Source organism: Neoarius graeffei, chromosome 11, assembly GCF_027579695.1.
Source record: "Neoarius graeffei isolate fNeoGra1 chromosome 11, fNeoGra1.pri, whole genome shotgun sequence".
Taxonomy (NCBI): domain Eukaryota; kingdom Metazoa; phylum Chordata; class Actinopteri; order Siluriformes; family Ariidae; genus Neoarius; species Neoarius graeffei.
Window position 1 is genome coordinate 71,666,342 of NC_083579.1, and position 26,251 is coordinate 71,692,592.

General features: G+C 40.6%; 1 protein-coding gene across 1 annotated transcript in view; it reads right to left on the reverse strand.

The window, feature by feature from the left end:
- LOC132893681 (uncharacterized) overlaps nucleotides 1-26,251 on the reverse strand; it is a 55,235-nt gene that overhangs the window by 22,287 nt on the left and 6,697 nt on the right. The gene's annotated exons all lie outside the window — the stretch shown is intronic.

Consider the following 26,251-nt stretch of genomic DNA (forward strand, 5'->3'; position numbering starts at 1 on the left):
TTGTTGGGTTGGTTGCAAAATAGCATTTGGGACACTAAACTATACTGTAACTACAGTGAGTCCTACAGTTAGTACACTACAACTAGTGAGTATAGTACTTAGCTGACACCGAACCCCATGCCGAGTCTCACAGCAATGATGTCACCAGTGTGCCCTGGTTGTGCTTTGACATCACTCTCTTATAAAAAGAACATCAATTGAGGTTGATTACAATATTTTTACGTGGATAAAGATCATTTGGACCTTGGACTGTTACTACTTTTTAAAATCGCATTTCTAATCAACTTATGATGGAAACTGAGAATTTGAGTTTAAAATACCTGTCATCTTGGATTTGCTTTGGCACTAATGAATGTGTCATGCCAAATTTTATATAATATGATGCCCAGAACATCACAATACAGGGAGTGCAGAATTATTAGGCAAGTTGTATTTTTGAGGATTAGTTTTATTATTGAAAAACAACTATGTTCTTGATGAACCCAAAAGACTCATAAATATCAAAGCTGAGTATTTTTGGAAGTTGGAGTAGGGCTTTCTTAGTTTTAGCTATCTTAGGAGGATATCTGTGTGTGCAGGTGACTATAACTGTGCATAATTATTAGGCAACTTAACAAAAAACAAACGTATACCCATTTCACTCATTTATTTTCACCAGGGAAACCAATATAACAACTCAACATTCACTAATATACATTGCTGGCATTCAAAAACAAACAAAAAAACAAATCAGTGACTAATATAGCCGCCTTTCTTTACAAGGACACTCAAAAGCCTGCCATCCATGGATTCGGTCAGTGTTTTGATCTGTTTGCGATCAACATTGCGTGCAGCAGCAACCACAGCCTCCCAGACACTGTTCAGAGATGTGTACTGTTTCCCCTCCTTGTAAATCTCACATTTGATGAGGGACCACAGGTTTTCTATGGGATACAGATCAGGTGAACAAGGAGGCCACGTCATTAATCTTTCTTCCTTTAGACCCTTTCTGGCCAGCCATGCTGTGGAGTACTTGGATGCGTGTGATGGAGCATTGTCCTGCATGAAAATCATGTTTTTCTTGAAGGATGCTGACTTCTTCCTGTACCACTGCTTGAAGAAGGTGTCTTCCAAAAACTGACAATAGGACTGGGAGTTGAGCTTGACGCCATCCTCAACCCGAAAAGGTCCCACAAGCTCATCTTTGATGATACCAGCCCATACCAGTACCCCACCTCCACCTTGCTGGCGTCTGAGTCGGACTGGAGCTCTCTGCCCTTTGCTGATCCAGCCACGAGCCCATCCATCTGGCCCATCAAGACTCACTCTCATTTCATCTGTCCATAAGACCTTAGAAAAATCAGTCTTGTGATACTTCTTGGCCCAGTCTTGACGTTTCATCTTGTGTGTCTTGTTCAGTGGTGGTCGTTTTTCAGCCTTTGTTACCTTGGCCGTGTCCCTGAGTATTGCACACCTTGTGCTTTTTGACACTCCAGTGATGTTGCAGCTCTGAAATATGGCAAAACTGGTGGCGAGTGGCATCTTGGCAGCTTCACGCTTGACTTTCCTCAGTTCACGGGCAGTTAGTTTGCGCCTTTTTTTTTCAACGTGCTTCTTGCGACCCTGTTGACTATTTTGAATGAAGCGCTTGATTGTTCGATGGTCACGCTTCAAAAGCTGGGCAATTTTAAGAGTGCTCCATCCCTTTGCAATATATGTCACTATTTTTGACTTTTCTGAGTCCGTCAAATCCCTCTTCTGACCCATTTTGCCAAAGGAAAGGAAGTTGCCTAATAATTTTGCACACCTGATATAGGGTGTTGATGTCATTAGACCACACCCCTTTTCATTACAGAGATGCACATCACCTGGTATGCTTAATTGGTAGGAGGCTTTCAAGCCTATGCAGCTTGGAGTAGGCCAACATGCATAGAGAGGGTAATGTGGTCAACATACTCATTTGCCTAATAATTCTGCACTCCCTGTATGTCCATACACTCAATTTCTACACTGAAAACCTTTACTTTCCATTTAATATGGCGGCCATCTTTAAAAATGTCCGCCATCTTGGATTTTCAGGCGGCTAATGGGCTTTTCTAAAAAAGTGGGTCCTAATCATTGTTCATGCCAAATTTGGTGCTTGTATCACAAAGTGAACGATGCTTCTGGAATATTGACTTAATCTGCTGCACTATGTGTGCATGCGTGTGGTCACTGCTTCAGAAGGGTTAAATGACTTTCACTGTGCTTAAGTGTGCATGTGACAAATAAAGTCTTCTTCTATTTACTGTGACCACACAATGACAGTCATCGTCCACTTTATTAGGAACAACTGCACTCACTCATTCATGCAATCTTCTGATCAGCCAGTCATGTAGCTGCATGTAATGCAATGCATCAAATTATTGATATGGAGTTGTTTTTATTTAAAAATCTCATCTCATTATCTGTAGCCGCTTTATCCTGTCCTACAGGGTCGCAGGCAAGCTGGAGCCTATCCCAGCTGACTACGGGCGAAAGGCGGGGTACACCCTGGACAAGTCGCCAGGTCATCACAGGGCTGACACATAGACACAGACAACCATCCACACTCTCATTCACACCTACGGTCAATTTAGAGTCACCAGTTAACCTAACCTGCATGTCTTTGGACTGTGGGGGAAAACGGAGCACCCGGAGGAAACCCACGCGGACATGGGGAGAACATGCACACTCCGCACAGAAAGGCCCTCGCCGGCCACGGGGCTCGAACCCAGAACCTTCTTGCTGTGAGGAGACAGCGCTAACCACTACACCGCTGTGCCACCCTTATTTAAAAATACAACATGTAATTGATTTACAAAGAGCAGAAAAAAGGAATAAAGATGACAAAAATAATCAATAATAAATAATCAATGAAGCCCAAACGTACACTGTGTCCTTTCAGGGACTCTGTAATAACCACTTATAATTTTTAAAAGAATACATAATATGATATTAATTTTCTTCTTTCGGTTGCTCCCATTAGGGGTCACCACAGTGGCTCTTTTTCAACATATTCAATTTGGCATGGGTAGGTTTGACACAACCATCCCCAATCTATCCGGGCATGGGACTGGCACTAAGTATGTACTGGCTTGTGCAACTCCAGTGGCTGGGTATTTTACCTAATCTGGACTGTGGGAGGAAACCCATGCAGACACGGGGAGAACATGCAAACTCTACACAGAAAGGCCCACAATGGCCATGAGGTTCGAACCCAGAACTTTCTTGCTGTGAGCCAATGGTGCTAACCACTACATCACCGTGCCTTCCATATAATTATGGCTATATAATATTAATTATTAATGTTAATCATGTCATCAGTATTTGACACATTATGAGAAGGAGAATATTATATCAACCTTTAAATTTGTATTTAATTTCAAATCAAAAATCCTCACAAATGTAGAGACAAAGCCAGCAAATGATGATGCAATAATTCTACTTGACAAAACTGCAGCTAAAATTTTGCTGTTCATTTGTGGGATATCCATGTAGAATGATCTTCTATGGCTTTATTGTGTGAGATATGGAGTTCGTGGAAAGTCACTGTATTGTCTGGTGCAGCTCATTGAGAATATTGTGACTTGCAAGTTGAGACAGGAGCAGATAGAGAGAGAGATGACACTTAGATGTGACATGGAGTGCTCAGTTACAGTTGTGCTTGAAAGTTTGTGAGCCCTTTAGAATTTTCTATCTTTCTGCATAAATATGACCTAAAACATCATCAGATTTTCACACAAGTCCTATAAGTAGATAAAGAGAACCCAGTTCAACAAATGAGACAAAAATATTATAGTTGGTCATTTATTTATTGAGGAAAATGATCCAATATTACATATCCATGAGTGGCAAAAGTATGTGAACCTCTAGGATTAGCAGTTAATTTGAAGGTGAAATTAGAGTCAGGTGTTTTCAGTCAATGGGATGACAATCAGGTGTGAGTGGGCACCCTGTTTTATTTAAAGAACAGGGATCTATCAAAGTCTGATCTTCACAACACGTGTTTGTGGAAGTGTATCATGGCATAAACAAAGGGGATTTCTGAGGACCTCAGAAAAAAATGTTGTTGATGCTCATCAGGCTGGAAAAGGTTACAAAACCATCTCTAAAGAGTTTGGACTCCACCAATCCACAGTCAGACAGATTGTGTACAAATGGAGGAAATTCAAGACCATTGTTACCCTCCCCAGGAGTGGTCGACCAACAAAGATCACTCCAAGAGCAAGGCATGTAATAGTCGGTGAGGTTACAAAGGACCCCAGGGTAACTTCTAAGCAACTGAAGGCCTCTCTCACACTGGCTAATGCTAATGTTCATGAGTCCACCATCAGGAGAACACTGAACAACAATAGTGTGCATGGCAGGGTTGCAAGGAGAAGGCCACTGCTTTCCAAAAAGAACATTGCTGCTCGTCTGCAGTTTGCTAAAGATTACGTGGACAAGCCAGAAGGTTACTGGAAAAATGTTTTGTGGACGGATGAGACCAAAATAGAACTTTTTGGTTTAAATGAGAAGCGTTATGTTTGGAGAAAGGAAAACACTGCATTCCACCATAAGAACCTCATTCCATCTGTGAAGCATGGTGGTGGTAGTATCATGGTTTGGGCCTGTTTTGTTGCATCTGGGCCAGGACGGCTTGCCATCATTGATGGAACAATGAATTCTGAATTATACCAGCGAAGTCTAAAGGAAAATGTCAGGACATCTGTCCATGAACTGAATCTCAAGAGAAGGTGGGTCATGCAGCAAGACAACGACCCTAAGCACACAAGTCGTTCTACCAAAGAATGGTTAAAGAAGAATAAAGTTAATGTTTTGGAATGGCCAAGTCAAAGTCCTGACCTTAATCCAATCGAAATGTTGTGGAAGGACCTGAAGCGAGCAGTTCATGTGAGGAAACCCACCAACATCCCAGAGCTGAAGCTGTTCTGTACGGAGGAATGAGCTAAAATTCCTCCAAGCCGGTGTGCAGGACTGATCAACAGTTACCGCAAACGTTTAGTTGCAGTTATTGCTGCACAAGGGGGTCACACCAGATACTGAAAGCAAAGGTTCACATACTTTTGCCACTCACAGATATGTAATTTTGGATCATTTTCCTCAATAAATAAATAAATGACCAAGTATAATATTTTTGTCTGATTTGTTTAACTGGGTTCTCTTTATCTACTTTTAGGACTTGTGTGAAAATCTGATGATGTTTTAGGTCATATTTATGCAGAAATATAGAAAATTCGAAAGGGTTCACAAACTTTCAAGCACCACTGTATGCAAAAACAGGAAAAAAAAAGTCCTTATATATTTTTTTAATAATCCGTCCACAGCTTGAAATGCAAATCAAATTATTAGTCTATAACTGCAGATTTGAATTCTGGGCCCTGTACTACGAAGCGGGTTTTCTGGCTTACTAGGGTAACTTCGAGAGTAACTTGATCACGTGCAGCGTAACTTCCCGATTAACCCATACTACGAAAGTTGGCTATGTTCAAACCGAGGTATGCTGCCATGGCAACTTACGCTGCATCTCAAACCTGCTCATCTCAGGTTATGTTCTTGGTTAACCCGAGGTTTCCGATTAACCACACCCTTTTTAAACACCACCTCTCCACCGACATTTCCTCTAGAGACAATGCCAGCGTACCTGGATGACCCGTGCGATATCGGAGCGCAGATTAGAGATGGGATTTATGGCTCTTTGATGGGATCCGCATCTTTGTGATCCGTTCTTTGAAAAGAGCCGTTCAAAAGACTGGCTCATTTGGCTCTTTTTAAATATTTATTCAGTTTTAAGAAGACAGCGTCTAAAGAAGCCAGATCCCTCTGCTTAGACAGTGACATCAATATTTCTGGACATACCTTTTATATAAAGCAACCTAGACTTACATTATTGTAACCCCTAAACGCTCATAAATAACCATTAAAAAACAATTTAGGGCTTCAATGAATGTCCATGCAGAACGGCTTTTCTGTAAAAAAAAAAAGAACCCACTCAAGAACATAGTTACCAAGAACGCAAGAATATTTTATAGAAAAACACTTGTTTTACAAAAATATTTAAGTCTGAGATACAAAATAGATACAACTACAATAAATATAACACAAGAACTAGTTATCACACAAGAACATTTTAATAGAAAAAAACAAACTTTCTATATTAAAAATATTGAAATTGTAACAAAAATAGATACAACTAAACAGTCAGATAAATAGATAAATTTATAACAAGAACACAAGATTATTTTAATAGGAAAAAACAAACTATTAATGCAAAAAATATATTATTATTAGAAAAATAGATACAACTAGACAAACAGATAAATAACTAAAATACACAAAAATAGAACAAACAAAATGACGATAGAATAAATTAAATGAACGTCCATGCAAAGTAGTTTTCCCACAATATTATCATTAATATCACACAACAACATTATAAACTATATACAAAACAATTTGAACTATTAGGCAAACAGATAAAACTTGAATAAATAAAAGGCAAATGAATGCTTGCTTGCACGTGCACACACACACACCTGAATGATGTTTTTATATTTCATTTTTACCCAGTTGCCAGGTGCGTTTGGCACTGCTGTTGCCTCTGAAATGTTCACAGGACATACACCAACTTAGTCAAAGGGACTGAACAGTCAGTCATCCTAATTCATGTGACTCTGTGCACATATCAGCTTAAGTAGGCTACTCCATGAATTTACCATACCAAATTTTATTCAGGATTTTTCGGACATTAAACAAGCTATATATGACTGGGGCCACGTCGAAGGACCATTTTCTGTGACTTGTGATTGATCATGAAGCTTTCTCTCATCCTATACTTCTGTTCTGGAACATGTAGAAGGGAGAATGTACTTGCGCATTTACCCGATCGGCAATTCGTTGCCAACATGCTTGCTGCTCCTTATTGGCAGCCGCTGTGTTAGATTTTGCTCTTAATGTTGTCTTGAACTCCTCGTAGCTTTGCATTATGACAGCGCATTCTTCCTCCGTGAAGTACGGCGACCGTGCCATTGTGAACAGTGGTGATTTGCGCTGACAACTTCCCCTTTAACGTGAACGCGCATTAACCCTGATTAGGTTAACACAGGTTCAACAAATCAACTTCATAACTGGCATCGTAGTACCGTTTAACCCCAAACAAGATAACCAGGTTTTGTCAACCCCGGTTTAGCGGGGGAACCCTGGGTTACTTCTGGGTAGGTTAACCTCCGTTCGTAGTACAGGGCCCTGTTCTCCAATTAAGCAGTTGAGTGGGGAAAAACAAACAAACAAACAAACAAACAAAAACATAAACACACACAAATGCCCAGGAGCAGCAACACCAACATGCCGAGTGAGAACATTTTCAACATCTTTTCACTCCTTCTATGAATGTCTTCTTTATCACAGACAGAAACAAGAGTAAAGTCAGAGACTGAGGCACTGCATGGATGGAGACGAGGAGGCTTCCACGCAATACTGATCTGACTCCGTGTTCATGCTTCACTGTGAAGGAACATTCATTTCAGGCTGTTTATGTTGTAAAATCTGGCCCTTTATTACTTGATTTAACCATTTATTAAAGCAAACTGGGGTAGAGAGTGTGCCAGTGGCCATCTTTAGTACACTGTTCAGTGAATGTGTTTCAAAGATTTAATTATCATAGTATACCTTGGTTTGATGCTTTTATTGATTTATCTGTTTTTTTGCTCGTTAGTTAGTTAGTTAGTTAGTTAGTTTAAACAATTATACGAGTATACCTTTAACAACAACAACAACAACAAACTTTCTCTGCTGTCTGTTCAGATTATACTGTATTTTCAATCATAATGTTATCTGCACTAAGATTTGTGTCATGCTTTATTTGATGGGTTCCTACAACAGGCCCATTCATAACACATTCATAAGCATTATATAAATCTTTCATAAAGTAATGCTGGATGATTTAAGAAAGTCTTGTCAAGACCATTCATTTACAACATTCTATTTGGGTGAAGAATGAATGGCATAAGGTAACATTTGAGGTTTGATTTAGTATGAGAGAAGAACTTCTTAAATATATTGATCTGTAGAGGGTGTACAAAGGCAAATGCAAAATCGATAACCACTTTAAGAGTAGACGGCCTTTCGATTTCATAAAATCGGTGAAATTTAGTTCCCTCTGAAATTTGTTCATTGTGATATATGTTTATTTCTGTAATATCTAAAAAAACCAAAACAAAACAGGCCATTCTGTGGCTGGGAAGTTATTTAATTTGAGGGGATTCCTGAGCAAATAATGTGCATGAAATTGCTCTCTTCACACAGTCAAGCAGACAGAGGAAGTCCGTGTTTAGGGTTTTATGGCAGCTGACATCCACAGTGTTGCATTACTGCCATCTTCAGGTTTACCTTTGACCGTGCACTGCAGTTAGATCATTCTGTCGCTAAACGAACAGCTGATCACACCGTGGTGCTTGCTGAGTGCCGATATTTATTAGTTTGTGGTGTAGTGGTTAGCGCTGTCACCTCACAGCAAGAAGGTCCAGGTTCGAGCCCCGTGGCCGACGAGGGCCTTTCTGTGTGGAGTTTGCATGTTGTCCATGTGGGTTTCCTCCGGGTGCTCCGTTTTCCCCCACAGTCCAAAGACATGCAGGTTAGGTTAACTGGTGACTCTAAATTGACCGTAGGTGTGAATGTGAGTGTGAATGGTTGTCTGTGTCTATGTGTCGGCCCTGTGATGACCTGGCGACTTGTCCAGGGTGTACCCCGCCTTTCGCCCGTAGTCAGAGCTGGGATAGGCTCCAGCTTGCCTGCAACCCTGTAGAACAGGATAAAGCAGCTAGAGATAATGAGATGAGATGAGACTCACATCCTCCATTTTTCTCTCCTGTTTCAAATTTGTATCCCACAATGCCGTGCGCGAATGGGGAAAGCCTACCACGTGATGCATGACATAATATCTTGTACTGGGTCATGGTGAAGCAGGGAAAAGTAGCGTAGAATTTAGAGCCATGTGACCCGAAATTCATTAATTGTTCTATTAAAAAAATAAAAATAAATAAATAAAATTGGAAGTCTGTGATTTGAATTCAGTAGCTTTTGGTCCACCAAACAAAAATAATTGGGTGTCAGGGAAAATTCTTTTTATGACCTACACTTGAAAAATCTGAAAGGCAGTCTACCTTTAATCTGAAGGCATGAAAATCACTCATCTGGATGAGATATGGGATTTATATACGGTAGAAGTAAACCTGTATTGGAATAGTGCTTATTAATAGTTTTAATGCAAACTAATTGCCAACACTTCAGTCAATGAACATACAATTCTGTACTTATTTATGTTACAGATTAAAAAAAAAACTGGGATGAACTGGAACACCAACTGCACCCCTGTTCTCCTTGCCTGGCATTAGTGTCTGACTTCAGTAATACTCTTTTGGCTTAATTTACACAAATCCCCACAGCCACACTCCAAAATGGAGTGGAAAGCCTTCCCAGAAGAGTGGAGCTTATTATAATGGCACAAGGGGAATAAATCTGGAATGGGATGCTCAACAAAGGCACATGGATGTGGTGGCCAGGTGTCCACAAACTTTTGGCCATATAATGTACAGTATAATGATAATTGAAGTGTCTAGTTTTTTTCCTCTTTTATATAATGGCCACATAATGCTGTCTCCACATATATAGAGGCTATTACGCTGTTGCACGAAGATATGAAGTTTATCTTCGAGTAGTGAATGGATATATCATGAGTGAGTGAAGTGAACGAGTGATATATTTTTCAACACAAGAAGATAAACTTCATATCTTTGCGCAACAGCGTGTAATGTTCTTTATATTATATAGACGCGTCCACAAAAAATATGCAAATTAATCAAAATAAATGTAATTTTGAACTGGTTCGCCATTTTGACAACGCACATCTAGTCAGTGGGAAAACATGGGCGTCATCGGAGTGAAATATTGGGAATTATTATACATACAGGACACTTTTTCGATGGAATAAAAACATGTGTTCTATTCCCTTCTAGCGTGTTTCATTCATTTGGTTTGATAGCATGCAATATTGTTCACATTTTGCTTATCCTACATGTATTGCGTCATTCTACCCAATGGAGAATGAGCATTGAATATGATTTACGATATTGCATGGTTGTCAAGACAACATGACATCACACATCAGAGACGTAAAACTTCCACGCTAGCGAGCGACTGTAACAATTTGCAAACAAACATGGCCACCAGGTTTGTTTTGTTAAATACGGAAGAGAGAATTTTGAAAGAGAAAGACGCGTTGAACATCTGAAAGGAATGTGTATGTACAACAATAATAATAATAATGGGGCGGCACGGTGGTGTAGTGGTTAGCGCTGTCACCTCACAGCAAGAAGGTCCGGGTTCGAGCCCCGTGGCCGGCGAGGGCCTTTCTGTGCAGAGTTTGCTTGTTCTCCCCGTGTCCGCGTGGGTTTCCTCCGGGTGCTCCGGTTTCCCCCACAGTCCAAAGACATGCAGGTTAGGTTAACTGGTGACTCTAAATTGAGCGTAGGTGTGAATGTGAGTGTGAATGGTTGTCTGTGTCTATGTGTCAGCCCTGTGATGACCTGGTGACTTGTCCAGGGTGTACCCCGCCTTTCGCCCGTAGTCAGCTGGGATAGGCTCCAGCTTGCCTGCGACCCTGTACGACAGGATAAAGCGGTTAGAGATAATGAGATGAGATGAGATATCAGATATATTCCATTCAGCTACTCATCTTCGACTCATTCAGTATTATGCTAGCTGAATGGAATATACCTGATATACCATGAAAAAAAGCCAGCTAATATTATTTAAATATGTTGCTCAGATCCGCGATGTATTTTGTATGAAAAATGCAAGTTTTTCAACATGTGAAGATAAACTTTATATCTTCAAGTCAACCTGTGATTTTCTTTTTATTATATAGACACATTCACGGGCAGCACGGTGGTGTAGTGGTTAGCACTGTTGCCTCACAGCAAGAAGGTCCGGGTTCGAGCCCCGTGGCTGGCGAGGGCCTTTCTGTGTGGAGTTTGCATGTTCTCCCCGTGTCCGCGTGGGTTTCCTCCGGGTGCTCCGGTTTCCCCCACAGTCCAAAGACATGCAGGTTAGGTTAACTGGTGACTCTAAATTGAGCGTAGGTGTGAATGTGAGTGTGAATGGTTGTCTGTGTCTATGTGTCAGCCCTGCGATGACCTGGTGACTTGTCCAGGGTGTACCCCGCCTTTCGCCCGTAGTCAGCTGGGATAGGCTCCAGCTTGCCTGCGACCCTGTAGAACAGGATAAAGCGGCTAGAGATGATGAGATGAGATGAGATGAGACACATTCACAAACAAAAAGTACCCAAATTTATCAAAACAATTCATCAATTTCCTCACAAGTGACCTATAGAAAAATATGCCATGGTTGCCTTTCTCAATGTCCCGTCTGTAGCTCATATGAAAAATACAAGTGGTGTATTTCCTAGTAAAACACTCGTGCTCATATAATATAAATTCTATATGTCTATTACACAAATCCTATCACATTACTTTAAAAATGTATGTAGCATATACATTGTATGAATATATAAACTGTAGGATGTCTAAAAATGAAAATACAGAACAAATATGAAAATAAGATGAAAAAAATATCGTACAATGTCAAGTTTAAAAGCTCTCAATATAGGCATTCTCAAAGTACTATAAAGTGTGCTGTGTGACTGTTATCGAGTTTAGTGTACTGTATGCTGCAGTGTACAGAGAGTGAAGATCCTCGGGATCACATCTCCTCCTGCTGATAAGGAATAGACAGAACTGAATTATAGTGTGCAAAGTGTTTTTAAAGGAGATATGCAGAACCACTGCCTCACTTTTTGTTTATCAATGCCTTGAGACCTCAAGAATGGCACAGGAATAGTTTTAAGCATTAACAATATATCTAATATAGCAATTTTTACGATTAAAATGATTCATATAGGTAGCGGTCTGAGTGAATGACCTTGACATCTGTAACGTCATGGCAGGAAGGCTATCGGTCTCATCGCCGTTTCTGCTATACTAAGACGCTGAGCTAACTGCAACTGTGAGCTTCCATTTTGAGCTAATTTATCACCATGCCACGTAGATGTGTTGCTGGTGGGTGCAGCAACACGACAGAAGGTGGATTTACGTTGCATTCATGGCCCAAGAATGTTCAAACTGCAAAGATTTGGACACGTTTTGCGAGAAGTTCATGAGCACATTGGGCGCCTACGAAGTGATCTCTCCTCTGCTCTGCACATTTTACTGAAGACTCATACAAGCCGTCTGATCTGTTGATGAGCGTTGGCTATAAGCCCGTATTGAAAGAGGGTGCAGTACCAACAATTAAAGGAAAAGAAAACTACAAGAAAAGGAAAGTAAGTTCAGTTGCACCAGTTCTCCTGGAGTGTGAGCTGAGGGTTGTTGCTAAAACCCAAGACAGAATGGGACATGACATATTATCGCTCTGGCAGCGACCTCCCCGCGGTTGTTGCTAAAACTGGTGATGTCCTGTCTCGTCCCGGGTTTTAGTAATTGTCTGAGCTGAGCAGTAATGGTGGAGTACTCAGTATGGAGAAAATGGAGAATGAGTGGACCAGCTGTCTGATTTCTCCGCTGGATATGCTCGCCTCAGCAGCAGTATCTCACCCTTACGTGGAAGAAGCAAATGAACAGAGAGCGGAACGAACAACTGAAAGTCAGATTGTTTCAAAACAATCAGCCACAAGATCAGTCTTCAAGAAGCGAGAACACAGATGGGTAAGCTCCAACTCTCATTTGGATACAAAACAACAAAAACAACAAAACTCGCTGTTTACCTGGGCCCTGTACTACGAACGGAGGTTAACCTACCCAGAAGTAACCCAGGGTTCCCCCGCTAAACCGGGGTTGACAAAACCTGGTTATCTTGTTTGGGGTTAAACGGTACTACGACGCCAGTTATGAAGTTGATTTGTTGAACCTGGTTTAACCTAATCAGGGTTAATGCGCGTTCACGTTAAAGGGGAGGTTATCAGCGCAAATCCCCACTGTTCACAATGGCACGGCCGCCGCACTTCACGGAGGAAGAATGCGCTGTCATAATGCAAAGCTACGAGGAGTTCAAAACAACATTAAGAGCAAAATCTAACACAGCGGCTGCCAATAAGGAGCGGCAAGCATGTTGGCAACGAATTGCCGATCGGGTAAATGCGCAAGTACATTCTCCCTTCTACATGTTCCAGAACAGAAGTATAGGATGAGAGAAAGCTTCATGATCAATCACAAGTCACAGAAAATGGTCCTTCGACGTGGCCCCAGTCATATATAGCTTGTTTAATGTCCGAAAAATCCTGAATAAAATTTGGTATGGTAAATTCATGGAGTAGCCTACTTAAACTGATATGTGCACAGAGTCACATGAATTAGGATGACTGACTGTTCAGTCCCTTTGACTAAGTTGGTGTATGTCCTGTGAACATTTCAGAGGCAACAGCAGTGCCAAACGCACCTGGCAACAGGTGAAAATGAAATATAAAAACATCATTCATAATGGTGTGTGTGTGTGTGTCGTTCTTTTTCTGTACTGTGTTTCAGATGAAAAAGCTTTTGCCCAAGGACAAGAAGTAGGCTAAACAGCATTTGCCTTTTATTTATTCAAGTTTTATCTGTTTGCCTAATAGTTCAAATTGTTTTGTATATAGTTTATAATGTAGTTGTGTGATATTAATGATAATATTGTGGAAAAACTACTTTGCACGGACGTTCATTTAATTTATTCTATCGTCATTTTGTTTGTTCTATTTTTGTGTATTTTATTTATTTATCTGTTTGTCTAGTTGTATCTATTTTTCTAATATATTTTTTGCATTAATTGTTTTTTCCTATTAAAATAATCTTGTGTTCTTGTTATAGCTTTATCTATTTATCTGACTGTTTAGTTGTATCTATTTTTGTTACAATTTCAATATTTTTAATATAAGTTTTTTTCTATTAAAATGTTCGTGTTATATTTATTGTAGTTGTATCTATTTTATATCTCAGACTTAAATATTTTTGTAAAACAAGTGTTTTTCTATAAAATATTCTTGCGTTCTTGATAACTATGTTCTTGAGTGGGTTCTTTTTTTTTACAGAAAAGCCGTTCTGCATGGACATTCATTGAAGCCCTCATTGTTTTTTAATGGTTATTTATGAGCGTTTAGGGGTTACAATAATGTAAGTCTAGGTTGCTTTATATAAAAGGTATGTCCAGAAATATTGATGTCACTGTCTAAGCAGAGGGATCTGGCTTCTTTAGACGCTGTCTTCTTAAAACTGAATAAATATTTAAAAAGAGCCAAATGAGCCAGTCTTTTGAACGGCTCTTTTCAAAGAACGGATCACAAAGATGCGGATCCCGTCAAAGAGCCATAAATCCCATCTCTAATCTGCGCTCCGATATCGCACGGGTCATCCAGGTACGCTGGCATTGTCTCTAGAGGAAATGTCGGTGGAGAGGTGGTGTTTAAAAAGGGTGTGGTTAATCGGAAACCTCGGGTTAACCAAGAACATAACCTGAGACGAGCAGGTTTGAGATGCAGCGTAAGTTGCCATGGCAGCATACCTCGGTTTGAACATAGCCAACTTTCGTAGTATGGGTTAATCGGGAAGTTACGCTGCACGTGATCAAGTTACTCTCGAAGTTACCCTGGTAAGCCAGAAAACCCGTTTCGTAGTACAGGGCCCTGCATTTAGATTAATCCGTGTAACTTGTATTGTGTGTTTAAGTTACCGTTATAAGATGATTTAATTTGCTTCAGAATGTGATTGTCTCAGTTCATCTGATTATTTAATGAGCCTTTTACGTTTTATCAGTGAAAATGCATGCATGTACATGTATGTTGCATAAGTTATAACACCCATCCTGTTTTAATGAGAGTCAACCCACAATCAATGAAGTCAAATCAGTCTTAGTTGAGCAAGTCGGTAACGGTATTTCTTACTTCCACCATACATTTTTATTTACATGACTTTGGTCTATAGCTGTCAAAGGCCTCGGCCTTAAAACCAGTTACCGCTGTGACATAATGCACTCGGGGCTGGCTGGCTCAGCGGGGCAGCTCGAATGCCAACTTTGCGGTCGATTTTAACTCTCAAAAATATATATTTTTTATTCTCATTTATGCCGCATACAAGAGTCAAGGATGGAAATACTATCCAATCAGAAATATATTTAAAAATAAAGGTTCTGCATATCTCCTTGAAGGTAACACTCTTTGCTGTAACAATAAGGACATGTATGTACAGTAGATTACATTAAAATGCCACAAGTCTGAATATAGTGTCAGTACAGGCAGTAGACGGATTAGGATTAAATAAAAAGTTGATGATATCAGTGGCTGGTCTGAGCCAGCAGGTGTGTGACAACCAGGAAGTCAGGTCACAGTAGAGGCCATAGTAGAAGACGTTATTGAGTCAAAAACCATTTTGACTGACTTTGTAGCTTGAACAGAGGCATCATAACCAAGGAAAAGCTTCCAAAATAGCTATTAAACTATTGTAGATGCTATAATAATAATAATTAATCATCAGTGGAGCCTGTTGTCACCATTTCCTTGTGAAACATGAGATGGTAATATAAAACCTCATCAGATTTAAAACAACAAAAACAAAAAACCCTCAGATCAAAACAGGTGCTGCATTTGTGCTTCAGTGTATTTGAGGTTTTAGTGAAGTGTTTGTGTGAATATACAGCACTGTGCTGACTGGCTGCACAGTAATAAACAGCAGAGTCTGACTGGTGGAGATTAGAGATGGTCAGACTTCCTTCAGTCATGGTCTGTCTGCTCTGTTTGAATCGATTGTTAAATCCATCTTCGTAATTTGGTTTACCCATAGCAGTATTAGTATATCCAATCAGTGCCATGACTGTGCTACTGTTTTGCACATACCATAACATTACTGCTAAGTTATTTTCATCATGGCGGCATTGGATTGTTACTTCTTCTGTTTCATTGGCTTGGAGAAAGGAGATCTGTTGAAATTTTACACACTTTGCCGTCCCTGTTTATAAATAAATAAATAAATAAATAAATAAATAGTCAAACATTTTACTTTAATTCCAAATCATGGACTGTCAGTGTATGTTCAATATGTCTTACCAAATAACAAAACAAACAATATTAAAAGCTCATAAGCGCCAACCATCTTTCTGTTCATCAGCATGAGTGAGTCTGATTTGTTTTGTAACATTCACGTTGCATTTATACTATCATGGGGGCGGAGGGTGTTAACCTTCCACAAATGAACCATTAAACCTTCTAAAAACAATCAATGCAAACTTTGTGACTCTCTTATTAAAGCTGTACTGCCTTTCAGATTTTTCAAGTGTAAGTCATGAAAAGAATTTTCCCAACACCCAATTATTTTTGTTTAGTGGACCAAAAGATACTGAATTTGAATCATGGAGTTCCAATTTAATTTAATTTTATTTTTTGTAATAGAACAATTAATGAATTTAGGGCCATGTGGCTCTAAATTCTCCGCTATTTTTTCCTGCTTCACCATGATGCAATACTAGATACTACGTCATGCATCGCATGGTGGGCTTTCCCTGTTCGTGCAAGGCACTGTGGGATACAAATTTGAAACAGGAGAGGGAATTAGAGGACATGAGTGTGCGAATGAAACGTGAAAGACCGACTACAGTAACAGAAAGCGAGAAGAAAAGACATTATGTTATAGGTGAAGGAAAGGAAACGCAGCATCAAGCAAAATAAATATTGGCGGTCAGTGAGCACCTCGGTGTGATCAGCTGTTCGTTTAGTGAGAGAATGATGTAACTGTCAGTGCATGGTCAAAGGTAAACCTGTGCATGCGCACACGGACTTCTTCTGTCTGTTTGACTGTGCGAAGCGAGTGATTTCATGCACATTATTTGCTTGGGAATCCCTTCAAATTAAATAACTTCCCAGCCACAGAATGGCCTGATATTTTGCGAGATATTACAGAAATAAACATATATCACAATGACCACATTTCAGAGGGAACTACATTTCACTGATTTTATGAAATTGAAAGGATGTCTACTTTTAAGGATAGGTTTTGACAATTATTATCTTATCAATGATAGTGGCTCAGCTGCACATTAATTGGACCATTAATTTTTTTCTGAATGTAAGAATGTGACACATCGGCAGCAAGACGTTCATTAATTCATTATTTTCATAGATGAAAGTTTTGACTGTATACTGTAGTTATGTCAGTTTAGCTCTTAACTCATATGAATGGTTCTTGTTGGTAGTGGGTTTGAATTTAGCTAAGAGTTTGTGGATTTGTAATTGAGTTTGAGTTTAGCTTGATTAAAACAACAACAACAAAACCCTTTATATAGAACTTGTATTTTTAATGTAATTCTGATTTATTATTATTATTATTATCTGGCCGACTGGCGATGAGTTTATGCCATCGTGTGTTGCCCATTGTCCATCCATTGTCATCCACATTTCATGAAAATTGCTTCTTCTCTAAGTTCTTCACTGATTTTTATTCTTTTTGGCAGGAAGGTAGGTCTGCCTGGGTTGCATATACTACAGCTTCTACCCAAATTTGCATAATTGCAATTACTAATGAAGATATGGAGTAATTAAGTCCTAACAAGCAGTTTCCACACAAATTGCTTCTCCCTCAATTCTTCACTGATTTTGATTCTTTCTGGCATGAAGGTAGGGGTACCTAGGCTGCATATAACTTCCTCTTTTTTTATTTGCTTAATTTTTAGATTTGCTTAATTACAATTCTTAATGAAGTTTTGGACTAATTAAGCCTTAATGAGCAGTTCAACAAAAATCACTTCTTTTTTGTCAATTCCTCACCCTTTTGGATTCTTTCTGGCAAATAGGTCAGTATCCCAGGGGTGGATATCCATCCATCCATCCATTATCTGTAGCCATTTATCCTGGACAGGGTTGCAGGCAAGCCTATCCCAACTGACTATGGGCAAGAGGCAGGGTACACCCTGGACAAGTCGCCAGATCATCACAGGGCTGGCATATCGAGACAAACAACCATTCACACTCACATTCACACCTACGGTCAATTTAGAGCCACCAATTAGCCTAACCTGCATGTCTTTGGACTGCGGGGGAAAACAGAGCACCCGGAGGAAACTCACACAGACACGGGGAGAACATGCAAACTCCACACAGAGTGGCCCTCATCGGCCACTGGGCTTGAACCCAGGACCTTCTTGCTGTGAGGTGACAGTGCTAACCACTACACCACCATGCCGCCCTCCTAGGATGTACATAGCTTCTATATATAGCTTGTATATAGTGTATATTACTTGCAACATTTATTGTGCAAGGTGGCCCACTTTAGATCATTCCTTCTGGACTAGATGGGGCCAGAGTGAGCTACGCCATCATTGACGGTCTCGTTGATTTTTCTGTTATGTAACATTTTCCCCCTAGATTAATTATTGTGCTGTTATTAGAGTGACTTTAAATCTAATCAGAATCTGATTTGTGCTTTATAATCCAAGTACACTTACAGCATACGGATTGCAACCATCCAAAGATAAATTGATAAATCCAAATCCAAAGATAAATGCCTTGATTTGGTATATAAGGTGAATGTGATTTACATTCTAACCCACAAAACTCATGGAGGGTTTTGATAAAACACTGGAACTAAAAGGCTTAAGCCCGTTCCAGCATGACAATGCCCCTGTGCACAAAGCGAGGTCCATGAAGACATGGTTTACCAAGGTTGTAGTGGAAGAAATTGAGTGTCCTGCACAGAACCTTGACCTCAACCCCACTGAACATCTTTGGGATAAGTTGGAAATACTGACTGCACCTCATGCCTTCTCAGCTAACACCATTGCCTGATCTCACTGATGCTGTTGTGGCTGAATGAGCAAAAATCCCCAGAGTCATTTTCCAAAATCTAGCGAAAAACCTTCCCAGAAGAGTGACGTTTATTATAACAGGAAAGGGGAGAATAACTTTTGGACTGGACACATATGCGTGTGATGGTCAGGGATAATATACTTTTGGTTATACAGTGTAAATCCTTACAGCTTTTTTGAACAAATGTAAATAGCTGTGAACATCTTAGTTTATTTTGTATAAAAACTTCAATAATTGGTTCAGTCCCTATATACATATAAAATACCAGGTACTATTTTTGTTAAATCCTCATCAGATAAAAAGCCTCTCGTACATGCGTGTGATGTTTTAGGAAGGCTGTTGTGTAAATGTGCAGCACTGTGCTTACTGGCTGCACAGTAATGAACAGCAGAGTCTGACTGGCGGAGATTAGAGATGGTCAGATTTCCTTTAGTTGTGCTCTGTCTGCTCTGTTTGAATTGATCTTTAAATCCACCCTCATAGTTCGGATCGCCAATTGATCCAGCAGTATATCCAATTAGATCCATAACTGTGCCACTTTTTTTGCTGATACCATAACATTACTGGTGAGGTGCTACCATCGTGGTTACAATTTATTGTTATTTCTTCTGTTTCACTGATTAGGATGAATGAAGTCTGTTCAACTTGCCCTCTCTGTTAAAGAAAAAAAAGGGAAACAGTTTTAAATTTAATGTTTAATGTTAGTGTATCAATATGACAGTCAAATTCAGGAACTGTTTTATCTTGTTCATATGGTTTTGTTTAAAAATGTCAGTATGATGCAAGATTATTAACTGGTCCTACCAGCAATCAAAATGAAAAACACACAGAGTTCCCAAGAACCATCCATCCTCATGAGGCACAGCTTCAGTGAACACATTGAGATGAGACTTTATACCGTTACAGAGGGGTGGGATGTGTTCAGCTTCCACATATAAACCAGGAAGTCCCCTAAAAGCAGTAAAAGCAAATAAATAAATTAAAAAAAAAAATTGAAGTCTCTACTGAGTTTTGCTTGCAGACCTACATTTTGGAGAAGGATTAAAGTCAGATAATTAAAAAGGATTAAAAAAGGATAAAAAAATATGATATGCAGTTGTCTACAACACAACATCATAAGCTTCATTTGTATAAAAAGAATAATCATAATAGTGTTCAGGTCCCAGATGCTTACAAACACCAGATGGTAATAGAAAACCCACTCCAGATAACGCACTTGTGATGTGTGAGATGTTTTAGTAAGGCTGTTGTGTAAGTGTGCAGCACTGTGCTGACTGGCTGCACAGTAATAAACAGCAGAATCTGACTGACGGAGATTAGAGATGGTCAGACGTCCTGTAAGTGTGTCCTCTCTGCTTATTTTGAACCGATCTTTAAATTCATCCTTGTACTTAGGATCACCCATTGCTGTAATGGTATATCCGATCAGTGCCATAACTGTCTGGCGGTTTTGCTGATACCAAAACATGTAACCTAAATTACTGTCGTCATGGCTACAATTGATTGTAATGGTTTTTGTTTCATCGACTAGGATTGATGGAGTCTGTTGAATTGTTACACAGTTTGCATTCCCTGTTGAAGCAAAAAAGAAATATTTGTCAAAAAAATGAAATCAAAAACACACTATCATTTCAATGGATTAGAATCAATATGATAGATAATTAATTAATTAATTAATTAATTAATTAATTAATACAATCTATCAGTCCTACCACTATTAGAGGTGGGTTGGGTGTGATGATGTGACGAGCTTCCACATTTAAACAAGGAGAGAGAGAGAGAGAGAGAGAGAGAGAGAGAGTTTCAGTGTTCTGATTAAGCTATATCTCCCCCTATTGACCCCAAACTGCAATGATCCTTGCAGTTGTCGAACTGAACCTGAAGATATATCAAAACCTATAGGAATATAAAACATTCATGAAAAGATAAGAACAGAAATAATTACAAAAAACAACTGAATAAGTGTTGAAAGATGAAAAGTTCATTTCAAAACCAAGAAAAATGCAAAAAAATACATTTAAAAGACAATAAAATGTTTTGCACATGATTTGTTAAAAATTAAATATTAAAAAGAAATTGCATATTTAATTCATTGGAAAACTGCTTTAAACAAGAATGCTTTAAGCCCTGATTTGAATGAATTGATGGCATTAAGCAGAACTCAGGTATTCTGGAACCTTCCTCCACAAGTGGGGAGCATAGAAATTAAATGCTGCCTCACTTCATTTGGTTTTGATTCAGGGAACACTGAGTAAACCAGTGCCAGATAACCTGAGAGGTCTGGATGATTCATAGCGAACATGTAAATCAGAGATATACAGTATTTAGGCCTGAGAATATTTAGAGTCAATATGATCATTCATTCATTCATTCATTCATTCATTCATTCATACAGTCCATCAGTCCTACCAATAAACAAGATGAAGAAAACACAGAGTCCACAAGAACCATACATCCTTCTGATGCACAGCCTGAGTGAGTCTGACATGTTTGAGTATTGACATTTCATTTGCACTATTAGAGGTGGGTTGGGTGTGATGATGTGATGAGCTTCCACATTTAAATATCCATCCATCCATCCATCCATCCATCCATCCATCCATGCATTATCTGTAGCCGCTTATCCTGTTCTACAGGGTCGCAGGCAAGCTGGAGCCTATCCCAGCTGACTATGGGTGAGAGGCGGGATACACCCTAGACAAGTCACCAGGTCATCGCAGGGCTCACATAGAGACAAACAACCATTCACACTCACATTCACACCGATGGTCAATTTAGATCCACCAATTAACCTAAATCGCATGTCTTTGGTCTGTGGGGGAAACCGGAGGACCTGGAGGAAACCCACGCAGACATGGGGAGAACATGCAAACTCCACACAGAAAGGCCCTCCCGGCCGCTGGGCTTGAACCCAGAACCTTCTTGCTGTGAGGCGTCAGTGCAAACCACTACAATGTGGAGGAGCAACGGTTCTACTCTGAGTCTCTCCCAAATGGCCAAGGTTCTCACCCTGTCTCTAAGGGACAGCCCAACCTCCCTGCAGAGAAAACTCATTTTAACCACTTGTATCTGTGATCTCATTCTTTTGGTCACTACCCACAGCTCGTGACCATAGGTGAGGGCGGGAACATAGATGGACCAGTAAATTGAGAGCTTTGCCTTTTGGCTCAGCTCTCTCTTTACCACAACAGATCGATTTAGCGTCCGCATCACTGCTGAAGTTGCCCTGATCCGTCTGTCCAACTCTTGCTCCCCCTTACCCTCACTCCTGAACAAGACCCCAAAATACTTAAACTCTTCCACTTGAGGTAGCAACTCCCCCCTGACCCGAAGTAGGCACTCCACCTGTTTCCAGCTGAGCACCATGGCCACGGACTTGGAGGTGCTGATCCTCATCCCAGCCGCTTCAGACTCGGTTGCAAACTGTCCCAGCGCATGCTGTAGGTCACAGATTGATGAAGCCAACAGGACCATATCATCTGCAAAAAGCAGAGATGTAATCCTGATGCCACCAAACCAGACACCCTCCGCCCCTTGGCTGTGTCTAGAAATTCTGTTCATAAAAGTTAGGAACAGAACCGGTGACAAAGGGCAGCCCTGGTGGAGTCCCACATGCACCGGGAACGAGTCTGACTTACTGCCGGCAATGCGAACCAAACTCCTACTCCGGTCATACAGGGCCCGAATGGCCCGCAGTAGTGGGCCCTGAACCCCATACTCCCGAAGCACTCCCCACAAGGCACCACGAGGGACACGGTCAAAAGCCTTCTCGAGGTCCACAAAACACATGTAGACCGATTATTATTCCCTGTTTTCCAAAATATAAAGTCTGAAAGAGACTCATATCAATGTTGTAAAAGAATACAATGACAATAAATGAAAGTTGGTTAACTGTGTGAATGAGAGGAAATTAAGTGTGATACAGAGTAGCTGTGTTTAATCTTCTACTGAATTATTCTTTCACACTCGGCTCTGTTATATAACATTTTAAAGACTAGATGCAGGTAAGAAATATTATAAAAATGATAGCAAGACTTATTCATGTGTATGTTTTCAGCAGGCTAGACTATTGTAATGGTGTTTTTACAGAGCTTAGGAAAAATCAATCAGACAGCTGCAGTTTGTTCAGGATGCTGCTTCCAGAGTCCTCACTAACACCAAGAAAGTGCGCTGTATTACACCGTTCCTCAAATCACTGCAATGGCTTCCTGTGTGTCAAAGGATAGAGTTTAAAATACTATGACTTGTCTCTAAAGCACTAAATGGTCTCAGGCCTAAATACTGTATATCTCTGATTTACATGTTCGCTATGAAGCATCCAGACCTCTCAGGTTATCTGGCACTGGTTTACTCAGTGTTCCCTGAATCAAAACCAAATGAAGTGAGGCAGCGTTTAGTTTCTGTCTTCCTGACTCGTGGAAGAAGTTTCCAGAATACCTGAGGTCTGCTAAATACTATCAGTTAATTCAAATCAGGGCTTAATGCATTATTGTTTAAAGCAGCTTTCCAATAAATTACATATGAAATTTCTTTTCAACATTTATGTTTTAACTACTCATATGTTGCCTTTGCTGTTTTTGTCTCTGATTTTTTTAAATTAACTTCTTTTCATCTTTACACACTTATTCAGTTGTTTTTGTATTTGTTTCTGTTCTTATCTTTTAATGAATGTTTGATATTCATATATGTTTTGATATATCTTCATGTTCAGTTCCACATCTGTAAGGATCAGTGCAGTTTGGGGGCAACAGGGGGAGATATATCTTAATCAGAACACTGAAAACAGAACAGAAAAAGTCAATGAAAGATTAAAAATGGTATAAATACAAAGAGATACATGAGATCTTTGATTGGTGGTTTGTCTGACTAGCCAGTGCAGATACTGAAACATTATGTACTATGCCATTCCTGTTGATCATGAGAATAAAACAAAGGAAACCATTTGAAAACAGGCAAAATGAACAGTTTTCATGAAAGAAAAAAAAAAATACCAGGTAATGATCACACTAAGAATAAATCTGTAGAACTTTTCTAAACTTTTCTTTTTCATCCTTCCTTAAAGATGGTGCTGCAAGAGCGGCAGCTAGTTGCAGTAACTCCGAGTGTGTTTATGTGTTTTGGTATGTTTTTGTACTTTTTCGTGTTTCTTTCTGCACTAGTCTCAGTTGGAAGTGTGCACCTCGGGATGTACTACTCATGAGATTGTGCATTTGTATTTTTCTCTTTTTCTTTCTGGGGCTATTTAAATCAGCATCAGCGGACCCTTTCAGCCACGGCTCCATTGTTTACACTTGGGAGCAGCTGTTAGCACTGCGCAACACCAAGGTACTCCCTGTGGAAAGACCAGTGATCCCCGCGGAATTAAGGAGAAGGAGAAGGGGATGCAGAGCTGGAATGAAGTGCCGGGAGAAGAAAAGATGGTATAAACCATGTAGACCGTCTGTCATCATGGGAAACGTAAGATCTCTCCCTAATAAGATGGATGAGCTAACGGTGCTAACCAGGCTGCAGAGGGAGTACCGGGAGTGTAGCCTTATGTGCTTCACAGAGACTTGGCAGAATTAACTCTCACCTGACTCACACGTCACTCTGGACAGATTTCAACTCATGAGAGCGAACAGGAAAGCCAAGGAGAGAGGTAAGAGGAAAGGAGGGGGCATAGCGATGTTTGTGAATGACAGATGGTGTAACCCGGGGCACATCAGGGTAAAGGAGCAGTATTGCAGTAAAAACATTGAACTGCTAGCGGTTAGCATTCGGCCATATTACCTCCCGAGGGAATTCTCGCACGTTATCGCAATAACTGTGTACATCCCCCCAGTGGCCGATGCTGCTGCAGCCTGTGAGCTCTTACATACTACAGTGTCAAAGCTTCAGACATCGCACCCCCAGTCCCTGCTCCTAATCTCTGGTGACTTCAATCATACTTCCCTGTCCTCCACTCTCCCAACCTTCACTCAGTATGTGAAATGCCACACCAGAGACAAGAGAACTTTGGATTTAACCCTTTGGTGACTGACCCCTTGAAAATGGTTCCTCCAGGAACTATGACTTTTCAGTTGTCAAGACAACAGAAGAACTAAAATACAAAAACAGAAAGATACGTCACAATGCTCTTGTGCACAAAACAAAATGCTCTTGTATTTTAGTTTTTCCGTTGTCTTGACGACTGAAACGTCATCGTTCCTGGAGGAACCATGTTCAAGGGGTCAGTCACCAAAGGGTTAATGTATGTGAACACCAAGGGCGCATATAGTTCATCACCCCTCCCCCCGCTGGGCCGTTCTGACCACAATCTGGTTCACTTGTCCCCTACATACATACCTATGGTGAATAAACAACCACCCACCAAGAGGTATGTAAGGAGCTGGTCTGAGGAGACCAGTATGGCACTGAGGGACTGCTTTGACACCACGGACTGGGATGTGTTGTGTGAACCTCACAGGGATGACATTGATAGCCTGACAACCTGCATCACGGATTCCATTAATTTCTGTGTTGAAAACACTGTGCCAGTCAGGAAGGTACAGTGTTTTCCCAACAATAAACCCTGGGTGACCTCTGAACTAAAAGCCCTATTAAACGAGAAGAAGAGGGTTTTTAAATCTGGCAACAAGGAGGAGATGAGGAGAGTGCAGAGGGAGCTGAAGAGGGGGATAAGGAGAGGCAAGGACAGCTACAGGAAGAAGCTGGAGGAGCGCCTCAAGGGGAGCAACACCAGAGAGGTATGGAGAGGCCTGAAAACCATCTCTGGCCACACAAAGGACAGTGGGAGGGGCCCTGTATCTGGGGGCCAAGACTGGGCAAATGAGTTGAATCTCTTTTTCAACAGATTTGACTGTGCCACCCCACCCTCCCCCACTCACCATAGTCCTGACCAGTCTGTGATATCACTCCACCCCCCCTCCCCTCATAATACCTCTGACACCAACAGCTCCCTCCTCACACCACATCACCCCCCTCCGATCCCTGCCAGACCAATCCACACACTCCACCCCTGACCTCACTCTACAGGACTCACACCTCGGCTACACCCCTCGCCTCTCCATAACAGCTGATCAGGTGTTGAAGGAGCTGAGGAGGATCAAGACAAGGAAAGTTGCTGGCCCTGATGGTATCAACTCCATAGTGCTTAAGGACTGTGCAGATCAGCTCTGTGGGATTCTTCTGTACATTTTCAACCTGAGCCTCAGTCTTGAGAAAGTTCCACTTCTGTGGAAAACATCATGTGTGGTTCCAGTTTCCAAGACTGTGCACCCCAGGGAGCTCAACCACCTTTGGCCAGTAGCTTTAACATCTCACCTAATGAAGATCATGGAGAGGATTGTTCTCTCCCACCTCCGACACCTGGTGAACAGCGAGATGGACCCCCTGTAGTTC